We start from the raw sequence: 13,585 nt of genomic DNA, 5'->3' as shown, positions 1-13,585 counted from the left end.
TTCTTTAGCTTTTCTCTTCCTGAGTGACTTCAGGTTCTGTCCATTCCTGTTTCTGCAGAGAGCTGTAACCATTTCTCATTTCCATATTCTTGGGTGCGCTCCTAGCCAGGATGAGATACTCTTTTTTTCCTTTTTGGTTTTATGAGAATTTTTTCAGTGATGTCAGACTTCAAAGGAAGCCTCCCACCATAAAGATCACGACCAGACTCACACTGTGATTCTTTCCCATCCCTGCGGCAGAAGGACGGTGGTGCTAACACATGTCTCATCTCCCCTTGACATGCGCACTCTGCGGAGTGATCTCCAAAGCCCCCCACTTTCTCTTTCAGGTCCTGAAATAGTGTGTCAGGAATCAGCCGCGCCTCTCCAAGCCAGGAAGCTGAGTTCCTGGTGCCTCCATTTGTCATTTGCCATCTTGAGCTCCCTAATCCGTGTTCCCTGCCCTGTGTCAGCACTGGGTCCTCCCCCCCCACTGCCCCCCCCCCCCCAATGTCTGGCTTTCCTCAGGAACTCACTAAATGCCCCTGTTCTCGCTAAGTCACTGAAGCCAGGCCGCAAGGCAGCCCAGTGAGATTTAATGGACTCTTTGGGCAGTGATTCACTGAACAAAGCCTGACTGTCTGACCTGGAAACCACACAGTGGGGAGTTTAGAAAACGTAGGGGTAGTCAAAACAACGTCCCTGGGGCGGCCATTGATTGAAGTTCAAAGGAGCAAAGATGTAAGTCAGAACCTTGTAATGACAAGGGCGGGCCAAAGAAATACATTGACCTGGGCATGAAGCCTTCTGGGACGAGGCTTCCTGAGACTTTAAATCACGCCGGTTACATCGGGACAGGCTCCAGGGGCAACGTGGCCTCCTGAGAGAAGCTTCCAGCTGGGCAGTGAAAAGCTTAGTCATCAGAGTCAGAAGACTGTATTGGTTTCCTAGGGTCGCTGTAACAAATTCTCGCAAAACAGCATGGTTTAAGACAACAGAAATGTGTTGTCTCAATTTTCTAGAGGCTAGAAATCCAAAATCAAAGTGTTGGCAGGACCACACCCCCTCCTGAAACTCTAGGCAAGACTCCTTCCTTGCTTCTGGTGGCCCCTGGCAATCCTTGACACCCGTTGGACTGTAGCTGCAATACCCCAAGCTCTGTCCCTGTCTTCCCATGACACCCTTCCTGTGTGTTTTGTGTGTCTCCTCTTCTTACCAAGACACAGTCATTAGATTTAGAGCCCACCGTAATCCGGTACAACTCAGACTAATCACATCCACAGAGATCTTCTTTCTAAATAGGTCACATTCTGATTCCAGGCAGACATGAATATTTGGGGGACACTCTAGGGACCATGGCTCATGTTCCTCCCACATCACCTTTTGCCCCATTTGTAGAATTAGTAATTCCTGGCCTTGACTTTGGAACCTCCTCCACATACCAAAATCTTCTTGTGTGATGTTGAATCTTGACCTTTCAACTTTCACGTTTGAGAAAACAAATGGTGCCCATCTGTGACACATGGCTTGGCATGGTCTGATGAAAAGAGCATTGGAAGTTAATATGCAGCAGGCTGGAAGGTGAAACAATGGGCAGCATCCAAGGACGTAAATTATCAGTGTATAGAGTCTGGTCAAACAGTTGTATCTCAGATAGACTGCCAAACACAGTAGGGAAGTAGGGAATCGGGATGGGGGTGAAGCACAGTTGGCCTTGAAGTGTTTTAATGCTGCCATAGGCTGCTAGCTTTTTAAGTGAAAATGGTACCATTGCCACGAGCTCACATTCTGGAATGTTCCTCCCTTCACAGCCTCTAGTCCTTTCAGTCTACCATCCTCACCCCGATTGATTATACCTGCCACCTTCATGGTGACCCCAAATGCCTCTGGCCACCTCTCAAGCCAGCACCCTTAATCATCATCCCACCATAGTGGGCCTGACCCTAGGTTCCATCACCAGTAGCCTGTACCTCCCCACCCCGATCAACCCTATTGCAAGGCCCTGTGATGGGCCCTGGGGAAATAAAGGGCTGTTGACCTAATATTCACATGAAATACCCTCTGCCTTTCAGTTCCTAGTTCCTTACTGTCACTACTTGGTCACATAGAATGACTGCTGCAAGTCACCTCCCTTGTACACATCCTACAACTTACTCTCTCTGCTTTTATTGTTAGTATTCTAAGTATTATTGGAATCACAAACTATTTTGACACAAATTATTTTCTTCTAACCCCTGCATTCAATGCCCAATTTATCCATGCAAAACACCCGACCAAGCTGTATCTTTAAGAGCTGTTCAGCCCGACCCTAGGTTGCAGAAAGCCTTTCCTCTGGGAAGATCTTCTCCCCCCTTATATTCTTGAGAAGAGTAGTGAGTACTGAGGAAAGCACCTGTTCACCCCCTCCTTCCTGAGATGCCATCTAGCTGTTCATTTACGTGCCTTCTTTCTGAGGAATATCATATTTGCTCCACCTCTTTCCACAGAGGTGGGAAGTAATGTGTTCCCCCACTCAAACCCCTCTGCTTCCTCTGGAACCTGCTATGTCAGCTCTTCATCCGCCCCTCTCCCTTCTCTACTCTCCTCCACTCTTGGTCCCACTCCACACGCTGTGTCTCTTGTCTTAAAATGCCTTTCTCATTTACTCAGACGTTCCTTCTCCTCTCCCTGCTGCCCCCACTTCCTTTGGAATGGTGGGTTACAAACCATTTCTCCTCCACGGCACACCGGAGAGTTGTAGCCACTGTGACGATCTCCTCCACAGAGAAGTGATGGGCAGACTGTGCCCAGCTCTGGGATTCTTTGCACTTCCCTCCTTTCTTTCTGCCTTCACGTGGGACCCTCTGGTGCACAACGATATACTGAGATCGAGCTAACTTATTTGCTCCTCTGAGGCCAACAATCTAGGCCATCTCATTCTTTGAAAGAATATGAACTTACCCCTTGGCCCTGTTATTTCACACTGTGGTGATTACTTGTCTCTTACTATTACTACTTTTTCCACAATTCCTTCTCTGCCACTCTTCCCTCTCTCTTGCCCCAGATGTGTCCTAGACCTTGTTCTAGACTCTCTTCTCTATCTGGTCCACCTTTTCCCCTTTGGGGATCTCCTCACTTCTGCCTTGAATGCTGTAGTCTTGTGATGCGCAGTGCTGGCCCTCCAGGCAAGCCCACCTCGAAGCTGTGGCTGAGTCTTCAAGTGATCCCTGAACACATCATCAGGACATCACCCCAAGAAACCTCAAGGCAAATGTGTCCCATATTTAATTCACCATCTTTTCTCAGACTTTCCAACTCTCCTCTTTCTGGCAATGGTAACACCGGTCCCTTAGTCACCGGGGCTAAACCTTGAGAACTGACTTTGATACCCCTACTTCCCACCCCCACATCCAACGACTGGCTAGGTTCTATGTTTCACCTCTATCCAGTTTCTAAAACCTACTAGCTGTCTAAGAATTATGTGTGTTGTAGACACAGAACACAAGAAAAATTATGTGAGTGAGATCAGACAGTTAAGATTGTATATTGCTATAGTTATTCCGATTAGCTTTTATTTTACACCCTGAAGGTACGTGGCATGCTATTAACTGTTTTGATAAGCAAATAGTTCAACATGTTTATAACAACTTGTCAAAAAGTGGAAGCTATTTGTTATTAATAGTAGTAAATTTATCTTAGTATTTATAGTAGGAGCAGCATCTTTTAAGTAGCTTTTTATTCTATCCTATCTGTTAAAGTCTATCAAGAGTTTTAGAGAAATAAATGCCAATGTTTCTGGAAAGAATGACTCATTCAGTACTTTAGCTTAGCACTTCCTATGATTCACACCATCACTAAAGCTTCTAATACTTCACCTTTCTACGGGCCATATTGAGAGAAAAGACTTAAGGATAGGGTGTGATTTGGATGTCCAATAAGGCCTTAATCCTCCAAAAATTCTACCTCATTCACTCTACATTTAGCACCTTTACAGCCTGACATCTGTGAGCTGGGAGAAAAAAATACAGAGGACATAGAACAAGGTGTTTAGAATGTTCCTGAAGGGAATGTTCCTTGGGAAACAGCATAAAGTATACTCAAGTAGTAAGTAGACTTTAGCAACAGGTCAACCTGGCTTCAAATCTTGGTTCTATCATCTCTTGACTGTGAGATCTTGGGAGATGACTTAACTTCTCTGAATTCATGTAATATTTTTTAAAATGGAGATATTATCCATTTTTTCCCATAAGTTAGATTTTTTTTTTGTCAGAAAGAATAAAAACTTGACAATGAGGCTAAAAGTCTAGTGGATGGTAGCTTTTGCAACCCAGTCTCGTTCTCTCTCTCTCCTTCACACACACATGCATGCGCACACACGCAAACGTATCTTCTGATCTTATAACTGAGTCTTGGGATAACCCTGGACTCTCATTAAGAGTTGCACTTTCATCAATCATACACCTTCTTCATTCTAACATCTGATATCAATGGTAGTTTCTTATGAACTCTTGATTTCTTTTTTTAAAGATTTTATTTCTTTATTCATAAGAGACACAGAGAGAGAGGCAGAGACATAGGCAGAGAGAGAAGCAGACTCCCCACCAGGAACTCGATGCAGAACTCAATCCAGGACCCTGGGATCACAACCTGAGCCAAAGTCAGATGCTCAACCACTGAGCATCCAGGTGTCCCGGAACACTGGATTTAAAAGACTGTCCCAAGAAGACTCTATAGCTAACATATGGCAAAAGATAGTTTTGAATCCTTGATAGGAAAAGGGACAGTATTTTATAGTTCTAACGATTCAAGAAGATAAACACTAATATGCATATGGTAAAGGAAATGGAACAAGGCACTGGGTGGTTGCTGGATAAAACGAAGCACCTTCTGTCTGTATGGCTGTCTTCAGCATGGGCACTTACTAATGAATGCACCGAGCTAACTGTTGGCATTGAACACTTCAGCCTTGTGTTACAGCTATGTGTTCAGCAGCTGTTCTAACACCCATCCTTTCAGGATTTTGTTCAAGCAACAGAAAAGTTTGAGGGGAGGTGACTCCCACTGTGCTGATGGCAATGACCTACAGATACCAAAAAAAAAAAACAAGTCTCAGAACCATTTGGTTGCTAAGGAAATAGACACAGCCATTATGAAACTTAAGGCCACATTTGGTGTCTTGAAATACCTAAATGATCAAACCAAATGGATCAAATGAGTTACCAAGTAAAATCCACAACAAAAAATCAGTTATTAATATAGCAGGAAGTAATATTCTTCCAAATTCCATGGCTCATATGGATCCAAAGATCTGTCAAATCTATTCATTATTAAACCCATAAATAATGCAATGGTAGACACTGAATTAACAAATCTTTTCAGGCTCTCAAATACACTTCTAGGAAAAAATAATCCATTCCCAGGTGAGCTAAGATGGTCCACGCAGACCAATCCATTGGTGCCAGGTCCAAGGGCTCCAGATTTTTATTTATTTGTTTAATGAGAAGTTTGTATAGTACTGTTGGAGATTTTCATATCCAACTTTCAGTGGGAAATCAGAAGAGTATTACCACAGCTCCATTATCCTAAACAACCACAGATTTATAATTCTGTTGCCACCAGATTAACTGTGTTCTGTGTTTGTGTAGCCAGAGCAAGGACTTCAAGGGGAGGCAACTTCCTATTTTGTTTCAACTCAGATTGAGGTAGAAGTCAAGGAACTCAAAATCTGCTCCCCCAGGAGTGTGCAACTTTCTCATATTGAGACCCTCAGCTGCTCCTGATCTTAGCAGAGGACTTTCCCCAAACTCTTCATCTTCCTCTTTGATATTTTACCCTCTTAATCACTTTAAGTCAACAATCCATGACTGACGGTTTTGCTGATAAAGTACCTTTATAATGATAGACTTGGTACTTAAACTTCCGCCTACATCTTCTCTAAGTTGGTGACCTAATTGTAGCTGATTCTTCCAGTAGAAATACTCACTTGTTAACCTCAAGTGATTTCTGGGCATGGCTGAAATAAAACAAATTGCTTTTTGAGGTTATGATTCCAGATTCTGTGTCTTATTTTCCATTGCTTCTTGTCCATTTTTCCATGTAGGTTTTATCTGCTACTTATAAACCATGAAAAACAAATTATTCCATTCAAATCTTTGGAAAGGGCCGCTCACTGGCACAAAATTGCATTGTCTGATACTTTTTCTCGGTTTGAATTTCTGGAAGGGAAATCCTTCTTATGAGGAAACTTAACTTTCCATCGGTAATGGGGAAAACTGCTTCTCTCAGGGTAGTATAGGTAGCTTTATAGCAGAAAATTGGGCAGAAATAAAAGCCCACATAACTTACGTCTATCCAGGTCTGTTTCTTCAGTGATATTTATCCCTCTTCTGCCTGTGACACAGGAAAAAATGGAGACCTATGTTGCAAAAAGTGTGAGACTGTGAAGTACAGCACACTTCAGAAATTATTGTTTCAGTTGTGTGCAATTTGAATGCCATCCTTATACTTTGAAGCAATATACCTGTCCCCTCAAATCTCCAAAGATAGAATCTCCCATCTCCAGTCTATGAATGGCCCACGGCATTACCTACTGTATATGGATCAACAACCCTGGCCTGGCTGATGCCTGGTATCCCAGAGATCTTAATTACTAATAGTATCTCCATTCAAGCTGAAAAGTTTTCGGTTTTGATGATAAATAATATGATCCTTTACTCTGAGTGTCTTTTCCTAGGTGTTTGCAAAGTCTTATTTAAAAAGAAAACAATAAAGCTTCATGGTTTCAGAGAGTTTAGTCTGTTGTTCATATGAGAATGGGACTCAGAGAGGTTCCCCCACCTGTACCTTGGTGACAAAGCCAGGATCAAAACCATATAACAGATCTTCATAAAGCACTTGCTGTCAACCCAGGAGCTCTTCTAAGTTCTTTGTGTAAATTGACTCATTGGACCTGTGGGGTAGGTGCTACCTTTATCCCATCTTACAGCAAGTAGCTTGCCCAGGCCACGCACTAACAAAAGGCAGAGCCATGCTTGGTGCCAGCAATCCATTCTAGAGTCTGGGGAGTTCAACATGCCCCAGTGCTTTGCACAACCAGCACTTCTGACAATTGGTCCTGCTCATTATTCTATTATGTTGCTTTTGGACGAAGGAGAGAAGAGCTTATTAGTGAAAAGTTAGCTTTTCAAAGCTGATATTTTTTATAGTACTAGGAACATCATCCAAGTGCTACTTAATACACTTAAAAACTGGGTGTTACACACAACTGATGAATTATTGAACTCTACATCTGAATCTAAGGACTACTATATGTCGGCTAATTGAATTTAAATTTAAAAAAAAAATTTAAATTTAAAAATAAAAACAGAAAGGATGTAGACTTACCAGACAACGTATATGTTCCAGGGAAGATAATCAAAATATCGAGCAACAGATACAGCACAGATAACAACCATTCAGGAATGAAAGCAGCAATAAAGTGACCAATATGGCCACCCCTAGATGGACTGGCTAAATATCAGTCTGATTACTTTTTTTAAGATTTTATTTATTTATTCATGAGAGACAGAGAGAGAGAGGCAGAGACATAGGCAGAGAGAGAGGCAGGCTCCATGCAGGGAACCTGATATGGGACTCGATCCAGGGACTCCAGGATCACGCCCTGGGCCAAAGGCAGGCGCTAAACCTCTGAGCCATCCAGGGATTCCCTAATTATTTTTATACTAACATTCGTTTGTCAAGGCCTGTCTGAATGATTCCATAGACCCCCTCTAAATTATGTATGTGCCTATGTAATTCTCTTCATAGACCACCTGGCAAAGCACCCATGGAAATATTTTTCTTAATAATTATTGTTTGATGGTGATTATAGAGAGTGCTTGCAATGACGTCTAAGTTGTAAACCTATGCAAACAAACAAGCAAACAAAACCAGAAAACAAATGCATTGTCCATAAAGACCATGACTTATAGGAAAAACTGTAGAGAATTTACAGCATATAAAGTTTGGAGCCAATCTTTCTCTCATTCCATGGGCTGTGTGGGTCACAGGTGCTATCCTAGAACATGGTCATGGGAATATATACAGCATCCTTGAGACTTCACAGTTCTCAATCAGGCCATGCATGGCTGGAGTCTTTAGTGCTCAGAGCCTACTACAGAAAGTGGAAATCACCATGGAGCTTTATTTTCTCCAATTCAAGAGAGAACAGTCTGTCTCCTAAAAGACACAAGGAGCCTATCTATCCCAGGATGAATAAAGGCACTATTTTTTGAATAAGAACTCTGGCAAAGGGGATCCCTGGGTGGCACAGCAGTTTGGCACCTGCCTTTGGCCCAGGGCGCGATCCTGGAGACCCGGGATCGAATCCCACATCGGGCTCCCGGTGCATAGAGCCTGCTTCTCCCTCTGCCTGTGTCTCTGCCTCTCTCTCTCTCTTTCTCACTGTGTGCCTATCATAAATAAATTTAAAAAAAAAAAAAAAAAAAAAAAAAAGAACTCTGGCAAGGGAGACCTGACAGTCACCTAAAAAAATCTTTTTTATATTCAGGTGGCTTAGAAAGACTTGCGTCAGTATCAAAAAAAAAAAAAAAAAAAAAAAAAAAAGCCTTCAAGCATACAGAGGTTTAAATAATAAAGCAGCCCACAGGTTATCAGCAAAACTGGCAGAAACATCACACAATCCGTTAATGACCCTCTACAGCTGTTCTTAAATATTGCAATTTCCTTACCCTGATCAGGCTCACAAAGTGAGCAGCAAATGTCGAAGTTGTGGTAGACAAGTCAAAAGAAGAAGGAGGAGGAGGAGGAGGAGGAGGAAGAGGAGAAGGAGGAGGAGGAGGAGGAGGAGGAGGAGGAGGAGGAGGAGAAGGAGGAGGAGGAGGAAGAGGAGAAGAAGGAGGAGGAGGAGGAGGAGGAGGAGGAGGAGGGGGAAAAAAACTTTCCAATACAGTAACGTTCATCCAGAGACATCTTGTTATTCCAGTAAAAAAATAGAATCCTCAAGTTAAATATTACTTTTTTGCTCCTGGGAAACTACAAATAACAATACAATAAAACTAGGCACTTTTTCCCCCATATATCCAAGGGTGGTTAAAGGGGAAGAAAGGTGTCCATTTCTTTTTTTCTTTGTAAAACAGCGTCCCCATTCATTTCCCCCACAAGAACATTTTGAGCTCTGTAAGAAACCAGCTTAGAAATGACACTCTCACACTTATTTTTTTATTTTTATAAATTTATTTTTTATTGGTGTTCAATTTGCCAACATATAGAATAACACCCAGGGCTCACTCTCACACTTATCAATGGAAAGTAAGGCATTGTGGTAGAATTTCTGGAAGATTGTTCATTGGCCATAAAGAACTCTTTATTCAGTGAAGTCACAGGACATTCTTCAAGTAATAGACATAGCCAACAAAAAATTTTTTAAAAACCCATGTGCTCAACCACTCTAATCTTTTAAAGTGTCAATGATTATATTTATAAATCCTTGTAATTGAGGTTTCTCCAAACAATATCTATCTAATTGGTTAAAATGAATATTTTCACAGCTATCACATAAAGGAATATCACAGTTAGGAGTGAGAGAGGTTGGAAAAACTAATCCCAAGCCTTCAGAAGCATGTTATATTGATGATCCCCTACATGTTTTGTTTTGTGTGCTCTACATAGAGCATTCTCTTGACTTTCCTACTGCTACCACCTAGCAGAATGCATAGTAAAAATAATAATAATTAGCTAGAGGGAAATGTGATCAACCAACATGTTACTCACCGTTATGCTCTGACAAGATTGTCCTTCCTGAAAGTTCCTAAGTTTTCAGTATATCTCTCCATCTAACCTTCCAGGTGGCATCTCTGTCAACCATCAGCCTATTGGGTTTGGAGGTTGTATCTGTCCTCCCTTTCTGTGACACAGACTTCACCTGACATTAGAGCTTCCATTGTGTCTATTAAAGCAGTGTGCCAAAGCAAGCTTGGGTCCATATCATGCATTCCCAATAGGGGCATTATTGTGCCCCAAAGAACAAAAAGTGGTTCTCAGGAGTGAGAAAAATTTTTGATATCACGATGGCTTGTGGCCCTCCAAAACTCAATCCTACTTGACAAAACCTTATCCCTTAGTATTTCATTTTTGTTATGAAGAAGAATTTAAATTAAATTTGCTTTTTCTCCTGGGTTGGGGGGAGTGGAGAGTAGGGAATAATAATGAAAAAAGAGCCCATATATTTGGGGAAATTTTTCAATTTGGGAAAGTAGGCAGTTGAGAGTATATTCATGTAAGATGTGTGCTAATAAATTTTAACTTCAAAATTCAAGCAAGAACTTGATATTATTCTGTAATTTCAAGTATATATCATTGTTGAGCTCAAACAGAGTAAGGATGATTAGTTTTTATTCACTGAGTTTTTTAAAGGCCAATTACTGCATATTTTAAATCCTCATTTGAATTTCCAATGAGACACAACTTTCAGAGTTAAATCTTAGGCTTTTGCCTGCATTTTGCCCTGATTTTGCCAGTTCTCAACTCAAGAATACTCAGTGGCTTCCCTCTGCAGGTAGAACACAACTCATTGGTCATAAAATGAAGACTCCAAGATTTAGCCCCAACCTCTCCTTCTGAAGTTATTTTCCTCAACATTCCTTTATAACCTTCACTCCAACAAACGAAATTCTCATTTTTGTGCTTTTACCTGCCCTGTTCCACCACCATGGCTTTTTTCCCTTTCCCCTACCAACTCCACATTCAACGGCTCTTAAGTATCCCTATTGCTAGTTTTCACAAAGATTTTTTCTGAACTTTATTGATACATAACTGACATATAACATTGTGTAAGTTTAAAGTGTGCAATCCCCTGGTTACAAGGGAACTGGAGGGTATTTTGCTGAGTAAAATAAGTCAATCAGAGAAGGACAAACATTATATGGTCTCATTCATTTGGGGAATATAAAAATTAGTGAAAGGGAATAAAGGGGAAAGGAGAGAAAATGAGTGAAAATATCAGTGAGGGTGACAAAACATGAGAGACACCTAACTAACTCTGGGAAACGAACAAGGGGTAGTGGAAAGGGAGGTGGGCGGGGATGGGCACTGAGGGGGGCACTTGGTGGGATGAGCACTGGGTGTTATGCTATATGTTGGCAAATTGAACTCCATAAAAAAATAATAAAATAAATAATAAATAAATAATAAATAAATAAATAAATAAATAAATAAATAAATAAATAAATAAAAATAAAAAAATAAAGTAGTGGTCTCCCTTCTCCTCTGAACTCATACAACTTGCCATCTGGACAAGTCTTATGGCACTTCATGCTTTCCACTACATACTATGATTTTCCTTAAATGCTATGTTTTGGTTCCTTTTTCCAAATTAAAAGCTCTTGAAGGGAAGGACTTTGGTCTGATTTCTAGGCAACAGGTATACTAGAAAAAGCTAGAGAAAGAACAACCTTTTCATCTACCACTCACCGGTTAAGTCTCCCTCATATTGCTCTTGCTTGCCTTACCTTTTATTATATGGAGAGGTTATAAAATCACTCTGAGCCTAGTTTATTCATCTGTAAAATATTATGGTAATGAACTCAAGTTGAAAGAGGCAAGCCTGGGTCTCAAAACAGAGTGCCATTATCCAAAGGAACCAGAGCAGTTGAGAAAACTGTTTATTGGTGGTTGAACTTTGAAACTACAGATGATAGTTTAAGAGAATATTTTGAAAAATGAGGCATATTTACAGATTGTGTGATGATGAGAGAATTCAAACAAATGTCCCAAGAGTTTGGGTTTTGTGACTTACCCTTGTGTTGAAGAGGTAAATGCAGCAATGTGTGTTCAAACACACACGTTTGATAGCAGTGTAATGGAACCAAAGAGAGATGTTTCCAGAGAGGATTCTGTAAAAGCTGGTGCCCATCTAACAGTAAAGAAAATTTTCATCAATGGTTGTAAAGAAAATACAGAAGGATATAATTTGAAAGACTACTTTAAAAAGTATGGCAAGGATGCCTGGGTGACTCAGACAGTTAAGCATCTACCTTCAGCTCAGGTCATGATCCCAGGGTCCTGGAATTGAGTCCTGCATCAGCTGCGTGCTAAGGGGGAGCCTGATTCTACCTCTGCCTGCCTCTCTCGTGTGCTTTCTCTTTCTCTCTCTGACAAATAAATAAAATCTTTTTAAAAAATAAAAATAAAAAGTTAGAAGTACGGCAAGATTGAAACCATAGAAGTAATGGAAGACAGCCAGAATGGGAAAAAGAGAGGATTTGTTTTTGTAACTTGATGATCATGGTATGGTTGATCAAATTGTTGTTTGAGGGCACCTGGGTGCCTCAGTTGGTTTAGCGTCCAATTCTTGATTTTGGCTCAGGTCATGATCTTATGGTTGTGAGATCAAACCCAACATTGGGAGTGGAGCCTACTTAAGATTTTCTCTTTCCCTCTGTCCTTCTACCCCTGCTCCTTATCCTCTTTAAAACAAAACAAAGCTGTGGTTCAGAAATACCACATTATTATTGGATATAACTGTAAGTGAAAAAGGCCTTTTCTAAACAAGAAATGCAGTCTTCTGGATCACAAAGAGGTCATGGAGGTGGATCTGGCAACTTTATGGGTTGTAGAGCAACTTTGATAGAAGAAGACGCTCTGGTGATAGGGGTGGTGGCAGCAGAGATAGTTACGAGAGAGATGATAGTGGGTATAATGGATTTGGAGGTGATGATGGCAACCATGATAGTGGTCCTGGTTATAGTAGTAGAGGAGGCTATGGTAGTGGTGGACCAGGATATGGAAACCAAGGAGGTAGATATAGTGGCGGTGGAGGGTATGATGATTAGATCAAAGGAGGACATTTTGGACGTAACTATGGTGGGGTGGGAACTATAATGATTTCGGAAACCAAAGTGGAAAACAGCAATCAAACTATGGACCCATGAAGGGGAACAGCTTTGGTGGAAGAGATTCGGGCAGTTCCCATGGTGGCAGTTATGGATCTGTTGGTAGAAATGGTGGATAAGGTAGCAGAAGGTTCAAAAAAAAGATCAGAAAAAAAAGGCTACAGTTCTTAGCAGGAGAGAAAGTGAGGAGTTGTCAGGAAAGCTGCAGGTTACTTTGAGGACAGTTGTCCCAAATGCATTAGAGGAGCTGTAAAAATCTGCCACAGAAGGAACGACAATCCATAGTCAGAAAAGTCACTGCAGCTTAAACAGGAAACCCTTCTAGTTTAGGATGTCATAGCTGTAGTTTGCAAAATTTGGTACTGATTAATGCAATGTAGTGTCAATTAGACATACATTCCTGAAATCTTTTATCTGTTGTAGCTTTGTCTTTGTCTTTTTATTTTCATTACAGGTATGTTGCCCTGTAAACTATGGCAGTGGTACCAGGAATAAAAAACTAAAGAATTTTTAACTTCCAAAACAATATTATGATATATTGAGAGAATTTAATAAGTTAAAGTATCCAACACAGAGTAGATACTTATATCGTGCTAAAGAAATCCATACTACATAATGTCACAGTTTATTGCTTAAAATGTTTTCTCCAAAAGTTTTGATGACTGACCTGAAGACATGGATTAGATAATGGATCTATTAGAAAAAAAAATAAGATCAAAATTGGCTTTGCTATTTTT

General features: G+C 40.9%; 1 protein-coding gene across 6 annotated transcripts in view; it reads left to right on the top strand.

The window, feature by feature from the left end:
• Positions 1-13,585, top strand: part of RUNX1 (RUNX family transcription factor 1) — a 254,069-nt gene that overhangs the window by 63,072 nt on the left and 177,412 nt on the right. The window lies entirely within an intron of this gene.

Source organism: Canis lupus, chromosome 30, assembly GCF_048164855.1.
Source record: "Canis lupus baileyi chromosome 30, mCanLup2.hap1, whole genome shotgun sequence".
Classification (NCBI taxonomy): Eukaryota; Metazoa; Chordata; class Mammalia; order Carnivora; family Canidae; genus Canis; species Canis lupus.
Note: the sequence above shows the minus strand (reverse complement) of the source record. Positions and strands in the feature narration are given on the sequence as shown.